Source organism: Phyllobates terribilis, unplaced genomic scaffold (genome assembly GCF_046119375.1).
Source record: "Phyllobates terribilis strain yellow unplaced genomic scaffold, ASM4611937v1 Scaffold_12__6_contigs__length_324123572, whole genome shotgun sequence".
Taxonomy (NCBI): domain Eukaryota; kingdom Metazoa; phylum Chordata; class Amphibia; order Anura; family Dendrobatidae; genus Phyllobates; species Phyllobates terribilis.
This window is the reverse complement of record NW_027362772.1, coordinates 39,601,733-39,624,624: the sequence shown is the minus strand read 5'-3', so window position 1 is coordinate 39,624,624 and position 22,892 is coordinate 39,601,733. Positions and strand designations below refer to the sequence as shown.

Genomic DNA, 22,892 nt, shown 5'->3' with positions numbered 1-22,892 from the left:
CAGGAGTTACAGTTTGGGAATGAGGGTCTACATTATGGTCAGAACCTTCTGCGTCTGGTCCTGGATCCGACTCATAAAGATTCTGGGCATCAGTGCAGATCATTTCCTCGTCTGGATTCACAGAAGCGCTGGAGTCGACCTCTGATTCCCAGGCTATAGTATGAGTAAACAGCTCTGCAGACTCAACCATCTGTTCTACCTCATACTCAGATGGGCAGCTGGAGATTTGGGAGCTGTGAGGAAGCAAGTGCGATTTGGGTGACACCTTTGAGGACTGGAGTATTTGTGATGTTGTAGTTGATGTGGAGGAGAGCCCACTTAAAGGAGCACTTGATATCCGTTGAAGCACCTGCTGTTTTTGTGCCTCATCTGGAATTTGTAGCGATTGGCGTGGCCGTAAGAAAGGGATCTTATCACATTGTCCGCTAAAAGAAGTAGACATTTTAGTTTGTGTAACGGGTCCGGGAGGCGGAACCTCTGAGCTACTATACAAGGGGGCGACCCTTGTAAGGGAGCGGGTGGCAGTCTCTGGATGAACGGACAGGGAGATACGGCAAGTGATCAGGGCAGTCTCTGGGTGAACGGACAGGGAGATACGGCAAGTGATCAGGGCAGTCTCTGGGTGAGGGGTAGGTACGACCTGTGATGGCAGAGCCTCCGGGTAGGCTAGCAGGCAGATGGTAGATTGGTGCTCCCAGGTGAGCAAGCGAGAGTCTCTGGAATAGCAGGTGGTCACGGAACGTGACGGCGGAGCCTCCGGGCTGGCAAGCAGGCAGGTAACGGAGATGCGCTCCCAGGTGAGCGGGCAAGAGTCTTTGAGATAGCTGGTGGTCACAGCACGTGACAACGGAGCCTCCGGGCTGGCAAGCAGGCAGGTAACGGAGAAGCGCTCCCAGGTGAGCGGGCAAGAGTCTCTGGAATAGCTGGTGGTCACCGCACGTGACAACGGGACCTCCGGGCTGGCAAGCAGGCAGGTAACGGAGAAGCGCTCCCAGGTGAGCGGGCAAGCTGGTCCAAAGACAGACTGACCGGAGTAGTAAAGCAGACCGTCGGACCTCAGGCAAGCAGGCAGGTAGCTGATATGCGCTCCCAGGTGAGCGGGCAGGCTGGTCCTTAGACAGACTGACAGGAGTAGTAAGGCAGACCGTCGGACCTCAGACTGGCAGACAGGTAACAAGTATTCAGGCAGGAAACAGGCAGGTAACTGGCAGGAATCAGGCAGGTAACTGGCAGGTAACTGGCAACGGGACCTGAGGGCTGAAGCACAGGTGAGACACAGGTGCAAACAACATTGCTCGGGCACCTCCATTTTGGAGGAGGTGCCTTTTATATGATGAAGACCTCCGGCCATTGGCCGGGGACTCTTTAGGGCGGCGCGCGCGGCCCCTTTAAGAGGAGGGGAGCGCGCGCACGCGCGCCCTAAGCACAGGGGCCGGGAAGGAGCGCGCGCCGAGAGCAGAGCAGGAGGAGGACGCCGGGACGGAGCGCGCGCTGACAGCAGAGCGGGGAGAGGACGCCGGGCAGGAGCGCGCGCTGACAGCAGAGCGGGGAGAGGACGCCGGGCACGGAGCAGAGCGGTGAGGGGAGCAGCGTCCCTGCCTAGCAGAGGGCAGGGACGCCAGCGCTACAGTACCCCCCCCTTTAGGCCCCCCCTTTTTTAGGCCAGACAGAAATTTAGCTAGGATGAGAGGGGCATGGATGTTCTCCCGGGGCTCCCACGTTCTCTCCTCAGGACCAAACCCCCTCCAATCTACCAGAAAAAAGGTCTTTCCTCTTACCCTTTTGCTGGCAAGAATGTTCTCTACCTCAAACTTGTCCTCAGCAGAAACCAGAGCAGGAGGCGTACCTGTAGACTTAGAAAAAGAGTTAAGTACCACAGGTTTGAGGAGAGATACATGGAAGGAGTTAGGGATCCGTAAGTTGGCCGGGAGTTTCAATTTATAGGCTACCGGGTTGATCTGACCGATGACCACCAGTGGGCCGATGAACCGAGACCCTAACTTATAGGAAGGGATCTTGAGTCGGACATATTTGGACGAGAGCCAGACTTTATCCCCAGGACGGAATTGAGGAGGGTCCATCGCTAAATGCTGCCAGGGGGCAGCAGGTACTGGCAGAGGAAGAAGGCGGCCGGCCGACAGGTGTCTCGGAACTTTGTTGCGGGCGCAGGACACACAGGCAGAAACAAAGTCCATAACATCCTTGTGCAGGTTAGGCCACCAGTAGTGTCGGGTAATAAGCTGGAGGGTCTTTTTCCGACCGGCGTGGTCAGCTAGTTTAGACGAATGACCCCAGTGTAGGATTCTCTCCCGATCAGGTACCGATACGAACGTCTTACCAGGAGGGAGACAATTTAGACTCACGGGAGCCACCTGCATTACTCTGGCGGGATCGATGGGGCAGTCACATGGTCTATGAGGTGGTGATGTCTCTGCCTCCTCCTTAACAAAGACATCAGCACTAGACCAATAAGGAATCGGAAGTCCAGGTAGATTAGCTGGGATAGGAGAGGGACGGACGGAAAGGACGGGAACCAGGCAGGTTTTATGACAGGCCTGTCCCCAGTGAAGGACTTCTCCGGTTTGCCAGTCAAGCACGGGTGCATGTCTCTGGAGCCAAGGCAGACCTAGCAAGAGGGCGTGAGGGAGACCAGGCAGAACGTGAAAGGAGATACTCTCTGAATGCAGCATTCCCACCTGCAGAGTAATGGATTCGGTGATGAATTGGATGGGGCGAGGTAAGAGGCCCCCATCCACGGCAACAACAGACAAGGGTACAGCCAGAGGTTTGGTGGGGATGCGGAATTTCTCCACCAGGGACTGTGAAATAAGATTTCCGGCTGCTCCAGAGTCAAGTTGGGCTAGTTCGGAATAACGATTCTCCCCGCAGATGATTGAGACTGACAACAGCAGGGATGGAGAGGATTTATTTTTGTCTAGATCGACCCCTCTGAGTGAACCTAGATACAGGCGTTCTCCCGACCTCTCCGGGCAGGCACGGATCAGATGCTCCTTACTGCCACAGTAGAAGCAGCTCCCCTCGGCACGGCGGAAATCCTGACGGGATTTGACCATCTTGGTCTGGTCGACCTGCATAGGCTCAGGAGAGTGTACCTGTGGAGAAACGGAAGGAATGACGGATTCCTGGAAAGTAGGAGCTAGACGTGGAATCCTTCTCTCACGGGTGACCTCTTTGGCACGCTCCTGGAACCGTAGGTCAATCCGGGTGGCAAGGGTTATTAGATCATCGAGAGTGGTAGGAATGTCCCGACCAGCAAGTTCATCTTTAATACGGCCGGACAGACCCTCCCAGAAGACGGATACCAGGGCTTCGTTATCCCAGGCCAGCTCCGAGGCAAGGGTACGGAACCGTATGGCATATTGGCCCACGGTGAGGCTTCCCTGACGGAGGCGAAGCAGAGAAGATGCGGATGAGGTCCTCCGTCCGGGTTCGTCGAAGGCTTTCCGGAAAGCCATGAGAAAGGCAGGCAAGTCGGACACCAGGGGATCTCCTCTCTCCCATAGAGGATTTAGCCAGGCCAGGGCCTCCCCGGTGAGATGGGACATGATAAAGGCAATTTTGGCTCGGTCGGAGTTAAACTGGTGGGATAATAGTTCAAAATGCAGGGTGCACTGATTTATGAAGCCCCGAGCCAGGACGGAGTCGCCTCCGAAGCGAGGAGGTGCAGAGAGCCGGGGTCCGGAAAAGGATACCATGGTACTGGCGGAGGTTGTTGGTGGATCAGACAGAGTGTTCAGGCGAGTATTAACATTCCGCAGGTGACCCAGGATGGTCTCCTGTTGGGACCTCTGACGGGACAGTTCAAGACAGAGGTCCGAGAGCGAGGGAGCTTGGGTGCCACCGGGTTCCATGGCCCGAGCAAACTGTAACGGGTCCGGGAGGCGGAACCTCTGAGCTACTATACAAGGGGGCGACCCTTGTAAGGGAGCGGGTGGCAGTCTCTGGATGAACGGACAGGGAGATACGGCAAGTGATCAGGGCAGTCTCTGGGTGAACGGACAGGGAGATACGGCAAGTGATCAGGGCAGTCTCTGGGTGAGGGGTAGGTACGACCTGTGATGGCAGAGCCTCCGGGTAGGCTAGCAGGCAGATGGTAGATTGGTGCTCCCAGGTGAGCAAGCGAGAGTCTCTGGAATAGCAGGTGGTCACGGAACGTGACGGCGGAGCCTCCGGGCTGGCAAGCAGGCAGGTAACGGAGATGCGCTCCCAGGTGAGCGGGCAAGAGTCTTTGAGATAGCTGGTGGTCACAGCACGTGACAACGGAGCCTCCGGGCTGGCAAGCAGGCAGGTAACGGAGAAGCGCTCCCAGGTGAGCGGGCAAGAGTCTCTGGAATAGCTGGTGGTCACCGCACGTGACAACGGGACCTCCGGGCTGGCAAGCAGGCAGGTAACGGAGAAGCGCTCCCAGGTGAGCGGGCAAGCTGGTCCAAAGACAGACTGACCGGAGTAGTAAAGCAGACCGTCGGACCTCAGGCAAGCAGGCAGGTAGCTGATATGCGCTCCCAGGTGAGCGGGCAGGCTGGTCCTTAGACAGACTGACAGGAGTAGTAAGGCAGACCGTCGGACCTCAGACTGGCAGACAGGTAACAAGTATTCAGGCAGGAAACAGGCAGGTAACTGGCAGGAATCAGGCAGGTAACTGGCAGGTAACTGGCAACGGGACCTGAGGGCTGAAGCACAGGTGAGACACAGGTGCAAACAACATTGCTCGGGCACCTCCATTTTGGAGGAGGTGCCTTTTATATGATGAAGACCTCCGGCCATTGGCCGGGGACTCTTTAGGGCGGCGCGCGCGGCCCCTTTAAGAGGAGGGGAGCGCGCGCGCGCGCGCCCTAAGCACAGGGGCCGGGAAGGAGCGCGCGCCGAGAGCAGAGCAGGAGGAGGACGCCGGGACGGAGCGCGCGCTGACAGCAGAGCGGGGTGAGGACGCCGGGCAGGAGCGCGCGCTGACAGCAGAGCGGGGAGAGGACGCCGGGCACGGAGCAGAGCGGTGAGGGGAGCAGCGTCCCTGCCTAGCAGAGGGCAGGGACGCCAGCGCTACAGTTTGGCTGGAAGATGGTCTTTCTTCTGCAGATGTTACTGTTGCTTTAACACCTACCCCACGGACACAACCTTTTTTCCCCTTCCCAACACGCCTATTCCCCTTTCCACCAGCAGCAGGCTTTTTTCCACTCATTTTGGTGGTTAACTAATTCACAACTCTGGAGTTGTTTGCACAAAAAAACAATGGATGGTAACCGAGCAGAGCTGAGTGGCCAAACTGTGGTATTAGGCCAAAACTATTGGCTGGGTTAGATGCAGAAAAAAATTATTTTGAATTTGCAACCTGATGGAGGTCAGTATAGATGGACTAATAGAACAAGTCCCACACACTGCTAGAAGCCCAAATATTTTTTCAGAGGTACTGTAGATGCAGATAAAAATTAGTTTTAATTTGCAACCTGATGGAGGTCAGTATAGATGGACTAATAGAGAAAGTCCGACACACTACTAGAAGGCCAAATATTTTTTCAGAGCTAGATGCAGAAAAAAATTATATTCAGTTTGCAACCTGATGGAGGTCAGTATAGATGGACTAATAGAGAAAGTCCGACACACTACTAGAAGGCCAAATATTTTTTCAGAGGTAGATGCAGAAAAAAATATATTCAGTTTGCAACCTGATGGAGGTCAGTATAGATGGATTAATAGAACAAGACCCACACAGCTAGAAGCCCAATATTTTTTCAGAGGTAGATGCAGAAAAAACTATATTCAGTTTGCAACCTGATGGAGGTCAGTATAGATGGACTAATAGAACAAGTCCCACACACTGCTAGAAGCCCAAATATTTTTTCAGAGGTACTGTAGATGCAGATAAAAATTAGTTTTAATTTGCAACCTGATGGAGGTCAGTATAGATGGACTAATAGAGAAAGTCCGACACACTACTAGAAGGCCAAATATTTTTTCAGAGGTAGATGCAGAAAAAAATATATTCAGTTTGCAACCTGATGGAGGTCAGTATAGATGGATTAATAGAACAAGACCCACACACAGCTAGAAGCCCAATATTTTTTCAGAGGTAGATGCAGAAAAAAATATATTCAGTTTGCAACCTGATGGAGGTCAGTATAGATGGACTAATAGAACAAGTCCCACACACTGCTAGAAGCCCAAATATTTTTTCAGAGGTACTGTAGATGCAGATAAAAATTAGTTTTAATTTGCAACCTGATGGAGGTCAGTATAGATGGACTAATAGAGAAAGTCCGACACACTACTAGAAGGCCAAATATTTTTTCAGAGCTAGATGCAGAAAAAAATTATATTCAGTTTGCAACCTGATGGAGGTCAGTATAGATGGACTAATAGAGAAAGTCCGACACACTACTAGAAGGCCAAATATTTTTTCAGAGGTAGATGCAGAAAAAAATATATTCAGTTTGCAACCTGATGGAGGTCAGTATAGATGGATTAATAGAACAAGACCCACACAGCTAGAAGCCCAATATTTTTTCAGAGGTAGATGCAGAAAAAACTATATTCAGTTTGCAACCTGATGGAGGTCAGTATAGATGGACTAATAGAACAAGTCCCACACACTGCTAGAAGCCCAAATATTTTTTCAGAGGTACTGTAGATGCAGATAAAAATTAGTTTTAATTTGCAACCTGATGGAGGTCAGTATAGATGGACTAATAGAGAAAGTCCGACACACTACTAGAAGGCCAAATATTTTTTCAGAGGTAGATGCAGAAAAAAATATATTCAGTTTGCAACCTGATGGAGGTCAGTATAGATGGATTAATAGAACAAGACCCACACACAGCTAGAAGCCCAATATTTTTTCAGAGGTAGATGCAGAAAAAAATATATTCAGTTTGCAACCTGATGGAGGTCAGTATAGATGGACTAATAGAACAAGTCCCACACACTGCTAGAAGCCCAAATATTTTTTCAGAGGTACTGTAGATGCAGATAAAAATTAGTTTTAATTTGCAACCTGATGGAGGTCAGTATAGATGGACTAATAGAATGATGCTATGCCCAAAAGATTTTACTTCACTAGGTGCAGTAAAAAAATTGGTATTCTATACACAGGTGGTATATCTTGCAACACAGATAGGCTACTCCACTGACTAACACACTCTGCAATAGGCCAAAAAGGATTAGCTTTGCTAGATTCAGCCAAATGCTGTGAAAAAAACTTGCACAGCACTGGCACAGACCTGCCTGGCAAAAACTGATAGGAACTCATGTAACCTAGTCCTGAAAAGGACTGCAATTACAATTAGTCTTTACTCCCACAACCGATCTATTTAAGAGCACAGACCTACCTGATAAAAGTCGTAGGAAATGCTGTAACCTAGTCCTTAAAAGGACTGCAATCACAACTATTCCCTACTCCCAAGCTATCTGTATATTTGTGCGAAAATTGGCTTGAAATTAACAAGGTATAGCGCACACAGCAACAGCGGTGCCGTCTAACACGCAGCTGCAGCAGTGAGAAAATGGTGGCGACGGGGAAAATGGCTTGGTCTTATAGGGCAAGGACATGTGACATACACTGCCAATGACACATGCCCTTGCTTGTGTGAAAAAAAGCACTTCGCTCCGTGTGTGCGCTGCTGATAGGCTGACAGATTGCACCTCCCCACTGTAAATGCGGGAAAGAGAAAAAAAAATGGAGATCTTCATTGTTCCTGCAGAGATCCATCCCCTGCCCCTCCCCCCGCCCCGCTGTACACTCAAACTGCGTATTAACATTAATTTTCAGCATTACTGAGAAAAAATCCAGTTATGATTTTGGTGCACGAACAGTTATCGAACATAACCTCGAACAGCCGAATTTTTCTCAAATTGTTCGTGTTCGCCGAACGGCTCGAACACCGCCCAAAACAGCTCGAATTTGAGATTGGCGAACAGTTCGAGTAGAACAACGCTCATCTCTAATCATAATCACAGACGGGGATTCTTTACTGTAAGAGCAGTGAGACTATGGAACTCTCTGCCGCATGATGTTGTAATGAGTGATTCACTATTAAAATTGAAGAAGGGCCTGGATGTCTTTCTTGAAAAGTATAATATTACAGGTTATATATACTAGATTCCTTGATAGGGCGTTGATCCAGGGAACTAGTCTGATTGTCGTATGGAGTCGGGAAGGAATTTTTTTCCCCAATGTGGAGCTTAGTGTTTGACACGTTTTGTTTTTGCCGTGCTCCGGATCAACATGTTAGGCTATGGGTTGAACTAGATGGACTTAGTCTTCCTTCAATATTAAAAACTATGTTGCTATGTTACTATGTATTTTTTTTAGAAATCATTATAATTTGGATAATGTCTTGAAAATGAATTATTAAATAATATAAAAGACAATTATTCTCTACTTTGATAATTGCATGCACTTAGCAAAAGTGTCTGATGGATTGTGGTAGAGAAGCGAATATATATGTACAGCAGCTGCACTCATTGACCAAAGAGAAGGAATGCTGGTGAAGAAGAAAGGAAGGTAATGATATCTGCCTATCTATCTATTATCTATCTATCTATCTATCTATCTATCTATCTATCTATCTATCTACCTATCTATCTATCAATCTAACTATCTATCTATCTATCTATCATCTATCTAATTATCTATCTATCTAATTATCTATCTATCTATTTTTATTTACACCATACCTATTAGCTAATAATAATACTAATAATAATAAAAAAACAAAAATAATACATTTTTATTAATATTATTAATAATAATATGAACAATGATAACAATAATAATAATATACTAATGATAATAACAATAATAGTAATGATTTATAAATATAAATATAATTATTATTATTAGTAGTAGTATTGCTACAGTAGCAATATACCATGACAACTATGTGTAGAAAAACATTTGAACAGAACAGTCAATATATTTGACCTTTTCCAAATGTTGCCCCACCACAATAATCTTTTATGTCTTCAGTTACAATTCATCATATTCTCTATCCAGCAGACTCTCCAGATATCCAGCTTGATGGGTGGGAATAATTATGTCTAATGAAAGACTATGGAAATAAAGGATCTGAAAAAGTGCAGCCGATCACTGAGAAGCTAACAAATGAAGAAAGATGCACATGGGACTGAGATAAAACGAAAGCAATTGTTTTATATCTGACATTCTTACTATAGCTCTGGTCCCTATATGAACCTGTTACGCCACAAAAAGAGCGAAAAAGGCAAAAATGTAAAATTTGATAGAAAATATGGTTAAAATATGTAAATGTTCACCAGGTTCTAGCAGAGAAGGGAAAGGACATAAATGAAAGGATGGAAAAAAATGATAATCAAATATATGAAATGTATTATTATTATTATTATTAATAATAATAATAATAATAATAATAATAAAAAGAACGATGATAACTAATAATATTAATAATTACAATAACAATGGTAATAAAAATAATAATACTTAGAAGAATGATAACTAACAATACTATTAATAGTAACAATAACAATGGCAATAAAAATAATAATAAAAAGAAGAAGGATTATGACAAATAATTATATTCATAAGAATGACAAAATGGTAATAATAATAATATTAATAATAATACCAATAATACTATTAGAAGAAGAATAATGATAAGACATAATAAAAATAATAACAACAATGTTGATGATGACATGAATAATAATTATTAAAAATAAAAATGCAAATAATAAGAAGAATGATTATGGCAAAAAATAATATTAATAATAATGCTAACAATGGTAGTAATAATAATAATAATAATAATAATAAAAGAAGATCAATGATGATGAGAAATAATAATAATATTAAGAAGAAAAATTATGAATAATATTATTTATAAGGATGGTAATAATAATTATTACAACTACTATTAGCACTACTACTACTGCTACTACTACTAATAATAATAATAGTAATAATAATAATAATTTTCTTTCAGGTTGAGTCAGAATGGATACTGCTAATTTAAGCCAGACATTGCCTGATTTAAGTCTGAATGACAACAATCAGTAAGTTTATATTCCTTATTTCTTTACTTAAGTTAAATTCCCTCTAGATTATATTCATGTCTACATAGGAACCTTTGTCCTAGATGGCATCAAAGATCCCAATATAAGTCAGTGGTGCTAGTGGTGGTTGTTGTGTAGAACATTAGGCTTTGCATTGTATTTTCTCTGTATATATCCAACACAAAAGAGAATTGTATATAGACTTTCTTACAATAGCAATAACTTTGACACATCACAAGATGTTTTAGCAAAAGGTTGAGTAGAAAGAAGCAGACCTGTCCAGACCTGCCAAATAATACCCATATTATAGAGTTGTTTTAAAAATAAGTTTTCAGATATGCTATTATTTCTTAATTTTGAACTCAATCTATTAGCTATGGAGAGCAGAAAAAAGATAAGGACTGGTACAAGATGAGCAGCTTTGGACACATCTGTAGGTAAGAGTTCATTGATTACAGTTGTGCCAAAGGATCTTATACATTATATGTACGTAACAGTTATAAAAAACCTTGGGCATGTGGCTGGTCGATGACATGAATTGTAGGCTGACTTTATAACACTTCCTGATAGGCAATATCAATTGGTACAAAGTTCCTACTCTTCAAAAAATTTATAAAATTAGTCAAAATGAATGAAAGGTTAGGAATAATGAGCTCTGTGATCTTCTGTTCTTGGATTTAGAATTACGATGGTGTAATATACCAACACAAGATGATCTAAATGATCTCACTTTAGTTTCAGCTTTGGTTCTTCCATTTATGAAATTATTCGTTCTCTATGAATCTAACTTCTACCCGATCATGTCTTCTTAGGTCGTCTTACGAATACAACAAGACTGATGGCACATATTATGATAGCCATTTTCCTGATTACTTATTCATTATACAGAAGATATCAATTGCTTTATACATCATCATTTTTGCACTGGGAACAATTGGTAATGGATTAGTCATCTGGATTGATGGATTCAGGATGAAGAGGACAGTCAGTACTATCTGGTTCCTCCACCTGGCCATCGCGGACTTCCTCTGTTGTGCATCTCTTCCTCTGCACATTACACAGTGGACATTTCCGTCTAAAGACTCACTATTTATTATTTGCGCTTTGAGTATTATTCTGCTAGGACTAAACATGAACGCCAGTGTTCTTCTCCTGACCGCCATGAGTGTTGACCGCTGGGTATCCGTCATGTGGCCATTCTGGGCTAAAGTTCATAGAACTTGTAAACTGGTGAGGATCACTGCAGCGATTATTTGGGTGTCCTGCTTACTTGTGATTGGTTTTGTGACATTCTCATCTATATTTTCTTCATATGATTTAACTGAATGGTGTGTAATAGATAGATATACGCACATCTCTCTTTCTAAGATAAGAAGGAGAATTCGACTTATCAGGTCAGTTATTATGTTTGTGATCCCTTTTCTCATCATCTTGACCACTTATGTTACTATTTTTTTAAACTTAGAAAAAGTAAGAGATCCCAGAGATCTCAGAGATCCTCCAGGATCATCACCGCTGTTATATTATGTTTCTTCATCTGCTGGTTTCCATATTACCTCTGGCCACTAACACCCATATATGGTGGAAATTTCATACATTTTCATATTATAAATACTATTGTTATCAACCTGGCTTGTCTTAACAGTTGCATCAATCCAATCATTTATGTTTTCATGAGCCAAGATTTCCAACAAGGTTTCTTCAGATCCATCCCCTCCAGACTAGTAAGAGCCTTAGGTGAACATCCTACTGATCTATGTAAGGAACAAAAGGATTGTGAACATTCTCGCACTACATATGGTTAAAATGTGTTACAGTTACCAAAGTGGAAACCTCTTAACCCCTTGACATCACTGATATTTTTCAATTTTGCATTTTCAAATTCTCTCCCTTTCTTAGAATTATAACTTTTATTTCTTTGTTGGCATAGCTGTATGAGGGTTTGTTGTTGTTTTTTTTGAGAGTTGTAGTGTTGAATGGCAACCATCATTTTGCCGTACAATATTTAGCCTCGTGCCTCATAAATTCCTATGGCATTGAAATAAAAATACAATTATACTAAAATACATGTTATTCGATATTCATATGTGCATCTATCTATCTAAAATGTGTTATTAAAAATACAGTAGAATACCAAATTTACTTGTAAGTGTTTGTTTTTTTTTGTTATTTTTTAAGTAATAGCTCTGCATAATTTTCAAATTTTGGTTTTAATTTGTATAATTTTTCTAATTTAAAACAAAATATATAATTTATTATTCAATTTGAGCTGTCTCTTTTTTACTTCAATGGTTTGAAAATAATAATGTATAATAAACAATAAATAATATATATCAAATGGAATCGACATATTTGTTTTCATCAAACAGGAGTTTGAGCTTGAACCGAAAATAAATAGTGGAGATTTAAATAATTGCAGACTGTGATAATTGTGACATAGATTATCATTTTCAACCTAAGCTTTTCTTGCTTGGCACTGGTGGGAGAAGGTCATCCAGAATCCCTTAAAGTATTAAATCAGTGTCTGTTTTAGAACTTCTAAGGAGGGGGGAACATTTCTAAGTTGACATAAGGAGACTTATAGACTATGCAATGCTCCTCTTCAAAGTGGAAGAAGACTCGAATTCTAATACTAATTATTAGAAATGGCACTCGTAAAAGTCAATATCAACCATTTCACTAGCCTCGCCACATTACTTAGGATAAGGAGTCAAACTGTACACTCCATTTCCAGCCACTTGTTTTGGGGTATTTGCTCCTCATTAGTGCAAAGTAGTAGGCTTGAGTTGACTGGCCTCTATCATATAGTTAAAGGGGGACATTTTTTCCTTGTGAAGGGTGCCAAGTCAGCATAAGGAATTTAAATATGTAAATAGAATTTTCATAGAGTAAGCATTTCATACATTTCTTTATGCCACAAGTCTCTCCACAAGGAGAAATGTTTCCCCTTAGATCATCTGTCAGAGGCTTTTCACCTAGTCAAATAAGACTACCTTGATTTGCAATGACGAGGGGTAAACACCCTGAATCATGTCTGCAAATAGAACGTCTGGTTTGGTTTCTTTTCTTAAGTAATTTGGCAAAGTTTTTTTAAGGGTTGATATTAGTTATGGGAGTGTTAATCCCAATAAGTATCACTAGAGTTCACGTCCTCTCCCTCTCTAAAGAGGCTATTTGCATTTTTTGAACTTCCAAACATGAGTCAAGCTAAGAATTTGTACCTGGTGTTATCCATTTATGAATATCAATTTTTCCTGACCTCAATACTCAGTGGCAATTAGTGGTCCTTTTTTCATCATATAAACTACAATCATGTAGTAATAAAATCAAATGGTTCTGAGCAGGGACAAAACCAGCCCTGTTTACCAAGCAATGAAACATTTTCTGGCCATAATGATGTTTAACTAACTATGCTTAGTGACCATTAGAAATGATCTTATCTCCTGAAATTTGATTTGGACTTTACTTCTATAGCTTGTTTTGTGATCTTTCCAACCCTAAAAAGAGTCCAATGAGCTGCGGGCTAGTTGGCAGACATTTGGCTTGATTTGCCCAAATAAGATTACAAAAAAAACTGTTTACAGAGAATCTGAAATATTTGTGAAATTGATTTGCTCATCTGTCACCCATTGGAGAATGGATAACTTGCTGACCATTGAGGGTTTTACCACTGGGATTCCCAGTGATACTGAGAACAGGGGTGTGAAACCCCAAGAACGAACTCTGCTGAACTTTATTCAACCACCATCCATATTTGGCTGCCGCTCCATTTATTTACAGTACAGACCAAAAGTTTGGACACACCTTCTCATTTAAAGATTTTTCTGTATTTTCATGACTATGAAAATTGTACATTCACACTGAAGGCATCAGAACTATGAATTAACACATGTGGAATTATATACTTAACAAAAAAGTTTGAAACAACTGAAAATATGTCTTATATTCTAGGTTCTTCAAAGTAGCCACCTTTTGCTTTGATGACTGCTTTGCACACTCTTGGCATTCTCTTGATGAGCTTCTAGAGGTAGTCACCAGAAATGGTTTTCACTTCACAGGTGTGCCCTGTTAGGTTTAATAAGTGGGATTTCTTGCCTTATAAATGGGGTTGGGACCATCAGTTGTGTTGTGCAGAAGTCAGGTGGATACACAGCTGATAGTCCTAGTGAATAGACTGTTAGAATTTGTATTATGGAAAGAAAAAAGCAGCTAAGTAAAGAAAAACGAGTGGCCATCATTACTTTAAGAAATGAAGGTCAGTCAGTCCAAAAAATTGGGCAAACTTTGAAAGTATTTCCAAGCACAGTTGCAAAAACCATCAAGCGCTACAAAAAAACTGGCTCACATGAGGACCGCCCCAGGAAAGAAAGACCAAGAGTCACCTCTGCTTCTGAGGATAAGTTTATCCGAGTCACCAGTCTCAAAATCGCAGGTTAACAGCAGTTCAGACTAGAGACCAGGTCAATGCCACACACAGTTCCAGCAGCAGACACATCTCTACAACAACTGTTAAGAGGAGACTTTGTGCAGCAGGCCTTCATGGTAAAATAGCTGCTGGGAAACCACTGATAAGGACAGGCAACAAGCAGAAATGACTTGTTTGGGCTAAAGAACACAAGAAATGGACATTAGATCAGTGGAAATCTGTGCTTTGGTCTGATGAGTCCAAATTTGAGAGCTTTGGTTCCAACTACCGTGTCTTTGTGCGAAGCAGAAAAGGTGAATGGATGGACTCTACATGCCTGGTTCCCGCCATGAAGCATGGAGGAGGAGGTGTGATGGTGTGGGGGTGCTTTGCTGCTGACACTGTTGGGGATTTATTCGAAATTGAAGGCATACTGAACCAGCATGGTTACCACAGCATCTTGCAGCGGCATGCTATTCCATCCGGTTTGCGTTTAGTTGGACCATCATTTATTTTTCAAAAAGACAATGACCCCAAACACACCTCCAGGCTGTGTAAGGGCTATTTTTCCAAGAAGGAGAGTGATGGGGTGCTACACCAGATGACCTGGCCTCCACAGTCACCAGACCTGAACCCAATCGAGATGGTTTGGGGTGAACTGGACCGCAGAGTGAAGGCAAAAGGGCCAACAAGTGCTAAGCGTCTCTGGGAGCTCCTTCAAGATTGTTGGAAGACCATTTCCGGTGACTACCTCTTGAAGCTCATCAAGAGACTGCCAAGAGTGTGCAAAGCAGTCATCAAAGCAAAAGGTGGCTACTTTGAAGAACCTAGAATATAAGACATATTTTCAGTTGTTTCACACTTTTTTGTTAAGTATATAATTCCACATGTGTTAATTAATAGTTTTGACGCCTTCAGTGTGAATGTACAATTTTCACAGTCATGAAAATACAGAAAAATCTTAAAATGAGAAGGTGTGTCCAAACCTTTGGTCTGTACTGTATATGACTACCAGACAAAGATGAGCACACGGATTGAACCCCCCAAGTTATCAGCAAGTTTTCCCCAATGTTTTAGAAAGAGGATAACTTTTTTATTTTAACAACACCTTAGGGACCAATTTTTTTTTGGCATCTATAAACATTTATTTTTTTTTGCTTTCACCTGTTATATTTAAATGGCAATCTTTCTCATCTGATGGGAAGCATCTAGATTATGAAGTCCAGCTCTACGATATTTTTGGCAGTGCAAAAGGTGTCCTTTTCCAACATGAGTCTTAGTATAGCCAGATGCCGCACAATCTAGCAGTTATCACCGATCTAATAGATAGGTAAAAAAATATTATTAAAAAATATTATTACTCTAATTAGGGCTGTGGAGTCGTTAAGCCAAACCACCGACTCCTCAATTTCCCTGACTTCAGAATCCATGACTCCGCCTCGTTACTGAGCATGTGCATAAAGTGCAGCACAGATTTATCTCAACTAATAGCTGAGATCCTTAGATCAGTAATAGAACAGACATTTATAGGACATCTCATAACTTTCCGAAATTCTTTTGAAAACATTTATAGCACTTCCTACATTGAACAACTGTATCCAATCTATTATATATTTTAGGAGTCGGAGTCGGTCCATTTATACTGACTCCGACTCCACGACTCTGCTTCACTACTGAGCATGTACATAAAGTGCAGCACAGATTTATCTAAACTAAAAGTCTAGATCCTTAGATCGGTAATAGAACAGACATTTATAGGACATTTCATAACTTTCCCAAATTCTTAAGAAATCATTTACAAACATCCTGCATGGAACTACTGTGCTAATATATTATATATTTTAGGAATCAGTCCATTTTATACCGACTCCAACTCCACCAAAATGGACACCGACTCCGACTCTACAGCCTAGACTGTAATATTCTTTTAAGTTTTGGCTGTATGGCAATATGTGATGCTTAATAAAGAATTTGCATTGCAACATTGGATTTCCTACGGTGTTGAGTTTCGATATACGACCTACGTGACGCACTTGCCAAAGGCTTCAGTGCATGTCACACTTGACATGTGACTTGCATGCAGCTCGTAGGCAACTTGACTGATTTACTTATAGTAAAATCACAGCTGTAAAATAGTTGTACAAGTTGCACAGATGTTTTTGAGACTTGATGTCATGCAATACATGATGCAGTATAGCTCTACCCTTAAGGTTTCCAAACGTTGTCCACATAATTATATTACCAAGATTTTCTGCTTTTTCCTGACATTTCAGTATCCACTTTATAATACTTTTTGTATTTTAACTGTTTTTTTTTTTTTTAAACAGAATTGAATAAGTGGATTTTCTATAGAAGTGTTGAATATTTTTACACACCTAGATGCCTAACCTACTCATGCAAAATAACACATACCTAAGCCACCCTGTGTTACATTTCCCAGCTTCCCTGTCCAGCATTTGAAATATTGTATATAACTACTTTCTTACAGAAACCATCTACAAGTTCTTCGTGGCATTCCAGCTCAGCTCCATTTATTTCCACCAAGTGGAAAATGCTCTTCTTACGTCTGAATGAAGTTGTGCATGGATTTCAGTAAGCCGCGTTCAGAAGAATGACACATTTGCATATTTTGTTTTGCAAAAAATCAGCTTCTTGTGGACATAAAGTACTCTTACTGTAAATTATAAATTATTATTGAAATGAATATGACTTGTTAATTACATCTGAACTGACACAATAATGCAACTTTAATTTCGAACAAACCAGATGCACTTAAAAATCATAAAATACCTTATGCTAGCCTCATTAATCTCTTCTACGACCATCATTTACTGATAGCTATAAATGGCTAAATGCATTAAATATATATTACTCTTATCAGTATTACTATCACTTTTCAATTAGGAATGTGGGAGTCACTAGCAGCATCAGCAGAAGCCCCCCCAACACTTGTACCTGTAGCGTCGGCGTCTCTGCCTCCTGCCGGGCAGAGACGCTAATCCCCTTAATGCCGCGGTCCCGTTCTGGCGTCGTCCAGCTCCCCTGCTGCTGCCCGGGGTGCGCACACCTCACGCAATTTCCCAGGCACTGTACTTAGGGCGCACACTCCCTCCCTCTTAAAGGGGCCCCACGTGCCATCCTAAAGAGCCCCCGGCCAATGGCCGGAGGACTACTCCTATTTAAAGCACCTCTTCCAAAATGGAGGTGCCTGTGCAAGGTTGTTGTTTGTGTGCTAACACTCTCCTCAGCCCTCAGGTTCCAGTGCCCGCCAGTCTGTCTATCAGCCGTGCCCACCTGCCTGTCTATCAGCCATGCCCGCTTGCTTGTCTATCAGCCGAGCCCGCATGCCTGTCTATCAGCCGTGCCCGGTAGCCTGTCTATCTGCCGTGCCCGCCTGTTCGTCTACCCACATCACCTGGCAGTCTACCAGCCGTGCCCGCCTGCTTGCCAAGCCACATCACCTGTCTGTCTACCAGCTGTGCTCATCTGCTGTACCTGTCAGCTTCAGCCATTTGACCCGTGGGAGTCCCCTGCTCTCACACAAGTTCGGTCCCATAGTGGCACCTGGTTCACCTTCCCGGTCCCTCCCTGGTTCATGGAGTCGACTAAGCCGCCGTGTGGCCAGGGTCGGTCCGGGTAGGCACTTAGTTACGCCCCTTTGGTCCCTCCTTGCATCATAGCACAGAGGTTACACCACCCAGATCCGTAACAGTTTTCACTGGCCATGGAATCCGGTGGCTCCCAGGCTCCTTCGCTCTCAGACCTGTACCAAGAGGTCTCTCGCCAGAGATCCCAACAGGATACTATCCTGTCCTATCTACGGACAGTCAACTTCCGCCTGGACGCGCTGTCCACCCCGACTGTGTCCACCTCTAACCGAGCGGCATCTGCTCCGGCGGTACCTCCACCCAGTGGCGCTGTGGCATCCAGCTTTGTACCCCGGCTTTCTGCGCCTCCACATTTCAGTGGTGACCCTGCCCTATGTCGGGGCTTCATAAATCAGTGCACGGTGCACCTTGAGCTCCTGGCACACCAGTTCTCCTCCGACCGGGCCAAGGTGGCATTCATCATGTCTCACCTCACCGGAGAGGCGTTAGCGTGGCTTAACCCTCTGTGGGAGAGAGGGGATCCTCTGGTGTTCGATCTCCAGGCCTTCCTCGCAGCTTTCCGGAAGGTGTTCGATCAGCCTGGATGAAAATCTTTAATTGCCTCCTCACTTCCCTGACTCTGCCAAGGGAGTCTCTCTGTGGGACAATGTGTCATGCGTTTCCAAACCCTCACATCTGAACTTGCCTGGAACAATGTGGCTCTGGTGTCCACCTTTTTGGAGGGCCTTTCCGGACGGATCAAGAATGAGCTAGCCAGTCGTGACATACCTCCCTCCCTGGATGACCTGGTGTCATTAGCTAACCAGATTGACATCCGTTTTCTGGAGCCTGCTAAGGAGACGACCCATGAAAGGAGACCTCTGCGTCTCGCTCCAACCTTCCAAAGTCCAGTCTCACAACCAGCATTTCCCCGGGTGTCTCTTCCAGAGTCAATGCAAATTGACCAAGTTAAGATGGTCAAGTCTTGCCAGGAGATCCGCCGAGCCGAGGGTAGTTGCTTCTACTGTGGCAATACAGAGCATCAGATCCGCTCCTGCCTGTTGAGACCGGGAAACTCCAGTGTCTAGGACCACTCGGAGAGGTCGTCCTGGGAAAAAGTTCTTCCTCTCTGCCCTGGACTCTGTCCCTTTCTGTTATCAGTGGTGAGACCCGCTTCGTTGAGACTGCCTATCTGGATTCTGGAGCTGCTGGGAATCTCATTCAACAGGCCATTGTGGAGCGTTTTCCGATTCCTACCTTACATCTGGCTGATCCTTTAGCGGTTTCCTCTGTGGATGGAAAGCTTCTCTCTGAAACCATCTTGTTTGTCACTGAGCCTGTAACTCTTCATGTGTGAATGCTGCACTCGGAGAAGATCTCCTTTTACGGGATGTCCGGTCTCTTTCATGCCCTCCTGCTTGGTCTGCCTTTGTTACAGAGATATGAGCCCGTCCTGAATTGGAGCTCGAGTGAGGTGCTCCATTGGGGTCAGGAATGCCATAAGTCCTGTCTGGTTCCGGTTTGTCCTGCTTGACCTCCGTCTACTCCAGATAACCTACCTGGCCTGCCGACACCCTACTGGTCATATGTGGACGTCTTTGATAGAAAGTAGGCAGAGACACTACCACCTCATAGGCCGTATGATTTCCCCATCGACCTTATACCTGGTGCTTCACCTCCTCACGAGCGAATCTACCCTTTGTCGCTGGCCGAGACCCTTGCTATGTCTGAATACATAGAAGACTCTCTACATCCTTGTATCGACTATAGGGGTCTAAACTAGATTACCATCAACAATAAGTACCCCTGCCTCTCATCTCGGATCTGTTTGACTGCCTAAAAGGCGCAGAGATCTTTACTAAGCTCGATCTTCGTGGGGCGTACAATCTGGTCCGGATTCGCCAGGGAGACAATTGGAAGACGGCATTCAACACTTGGGATGGTTACTATGAATACTGCGTGATGCCCTTCAGTCTCTGTAATGCTCCAGCCGTCTTCCAGGAGTTGGTAAACAACATCTTCTGAGATCTCTTGTATTCCTGCATGGTGGTGTACCTGGACGATATCTTGGTGTTCTCCCTTGATCTGCCCTCTCACCGAAGAGATGTTTTTCAGGTCCTGCTGAGGCTCCGGAAGAATCGCCTGTATGCTAAGTACGAGAAATGCCTCTTTGAGCAGACCTCATTACCATTTCTGGGGTATATCATCTCTGAGACCGGACTGCAGATGGATCCCGAGAAGGTGTCTGCCGTCTTAAAGTGGCCCCGACCTGAGGGGTTGAAGGCTATTCAGCGGTTTCTGGGATTCTCCAACTATTACCGCCTCTCCATTCCTCATCTCTCCTCCCAGACTGCTTCCATCTCTACTCTCACCCGTAAAGGAGCAAATTCCAGGGAATGGACTTCCGAGGCGGAGAATGCCTTTGTCTCTCTTAAACAAGCCTTCTCCTCCACTCCAGTGCTACACCGTCCGGATTGCAATAAACAGTTCTTCCTGGAGGTTGATGCCTCTTCCTCTGGGGCCGGAGCAGTGCTCACCCAGAAATCCTCGTCCGGGCGAGCACAATTACTCCACAGGAGATCGAGAACTGCTGGCCATCAAATTAGTGCTGGAGGAGTGGCGCTACTTGGTTGAGGGGGCTCTGCACCCGGTGGTCATCTACACTGACCATAAAATCCTCGCTTATTTGCAGTCCCCCCAAAGAATAAATCCACGTCAGGCCAGATGGTCTTTATTCTTTGCTCGATTCTGCTTCACTCTTCATTACCACCCGGTAGACAAGAACATTAAAGCCGATGCTCTATCCCTCTCATTTCTGTCTCCCGACCAAGAGGAGGAGCCTCTACACATCATTGACCCCTCCAGAATAATGACTGTTGCTACGCTTGACCTGTCTCATCTACTTCCTGGTAAGACCTTTGTAGTGGCTCAGGATCGTAAGAGAGTCTTACTCTGGGGTCATTCATCCAAACTGGCTGGTCATGCTGGCCAGAGGAAGACGCTTCTACTCATTGCCCGACATTATTGGTGGCCCACCCTGTGCAAGGATGTTGTGGATTTTGTCACGGCTTGTTTCTCTTGTGCCCATAACAAGATACCTAGGCACCTTCCAGCCGGTCGTCTTCTTCCTCTTCCCGTGCCTTCCGCTCATTGGCAACATACTGCAATGGATTTCATCACGAATCTTCCTGTATCGGCCGGTTGTACTGTCATTTGGATGGTCGCCGACCGATTCTCCAAAATGGCTCACTTCATCCCTCTGCATGGTCTTCCGTCTGCACCTGTGCTCACTAAGGACTTCATCCGTCACATCTACCATCTCCACGGCTTACCCCTCCACATTGTCTCGGACCGGGGAGTTCAGTACACTTCTTGCTTCTGGATGTCTCTTTGGATTTTTGTTCAGCCTATCATCCTCAGTCCAATGGTCAGGTGGAATGTATCAATCAGATCCTTACCAGTTTTCTTTGGCACTTTGTCAACGCTCACCATAGCGATTGGGTAGAGCTCTTGCCTTGGGCCGAGTTTTCCTATAACAACCATATGATTGAGACCTCTGCTAAGTCTCCGTTTTTTGTGGTTTATGGTCGACTCCCCCGGATTCTGTTTCCTGTCTCCTCTTCAGTGGACAATCCTGCCTCGGAGTCCTCTGCTAAGTCTCCATTTTTTGTGGTTTACGATCGACACACCCGGATTCCATTTCCCGTCTCCTCTTCAGTGGACAATCCTGCCGCGGAGGCTCTTGTCAGTGAATTTTCAGCGATCTGCCAGGACACTGAATCTGCGCTTCTTCAGTCCTCCGAGAGGATGAAGAAGCATGGTAATAAGTGTTACGCTCACGCCCGGACTGACTGGCGTGAGCTTGATTAGTGATCCCACTGGACCATGAGCCGAGGAGTGCCTGGAGGGGCGTAACTAAGTATCATCTCGGTCTGACCAAGGTCACACAGGAACTCAGTCGACTCCGTGAACCAGGGAGGAACCAAACAGAGGGACCAGGTGCTACTCCACGTCAGACCCCGGTCACAGCTGTTGACTAGAGATGAGCGTTGTTCTACTCGAACTGTTCGCCAATCTCAAATTCGAGCTGTTTTGGGCGGTGTTCGAGCCGTTCGGCGAACACGAACGATTTGAGAAAAATTCGGTTGTTCGAGGTTATGTTCGATAACTGTTCGTGCACCAAAATCATAACTGGATTTTTTCTCAGTAATGATGAAAATTAATGTTAATACGCAGTTTGAGTGTACAGCGGGGTGGGGGGAGGGGCAGGGGATGGATCTCTGCAGGAATAATGAAGAACTCCATTTTTTTTTCTCTTTCCCGCATTTACAGTGGGGAGGTGCAATCTGTCAGCCTATCAGCAGCGCACACACGGAGCGAAGTGCTTTTTTTCACACAAACAAGGGCATGTGTCATTGGCAGTGTATGTCACATGTCCTTGCCCTATAAGACCCAGCCATTTTCCCTGTCGCCACCATTTTCTCACTGCTGCAGCTGCGTGTTAGATGGCACCGCTGTTGCTGTGTGCGCTATACCTTGTTAATTTCAAGCCAATTTTCGCACAAATCTACAGATAGCTTGGGAGTAGGGAATAGTTGTGATTGCAGTCCTTTTAAGGACTAGGTTACAGCATTTCCTACGACTTTTATCAAGCAGGTCTGTGCTCTTAAATAGATAGATTGTGGGAGTAAAGACTAATTGTAATTGCAGTCCTTTTCAGAACTAGGTTACATCAGTTCCTATCAGTTTTTGCCAGGCAGGTCTGTGCCAGTGCTGTGCAAGTTTTTTTCACAGCATTTGGCTGAATCTAGCAAAGCTAATCCTTTTTGGCCTATTGCAGAGTGTGTTATAATTTTTTT

The 22,892-nt window shown here is 44.4% G+C and overlaps 1 pseudogene; it reads left to right on the top strand.

Annotated features, from left to right (window-relative positions):
* Positions 1–9,982: 9,982 nt before the first annotated feature.
* Positions 9,983–11,846, top strand: LOC141171659 (formyl peptide receptor 2-like; annotated as a pseudogene).
* The last annotated feature ends 11,046 nt before the right edge of the window (positions 11,847–22,892 follow it).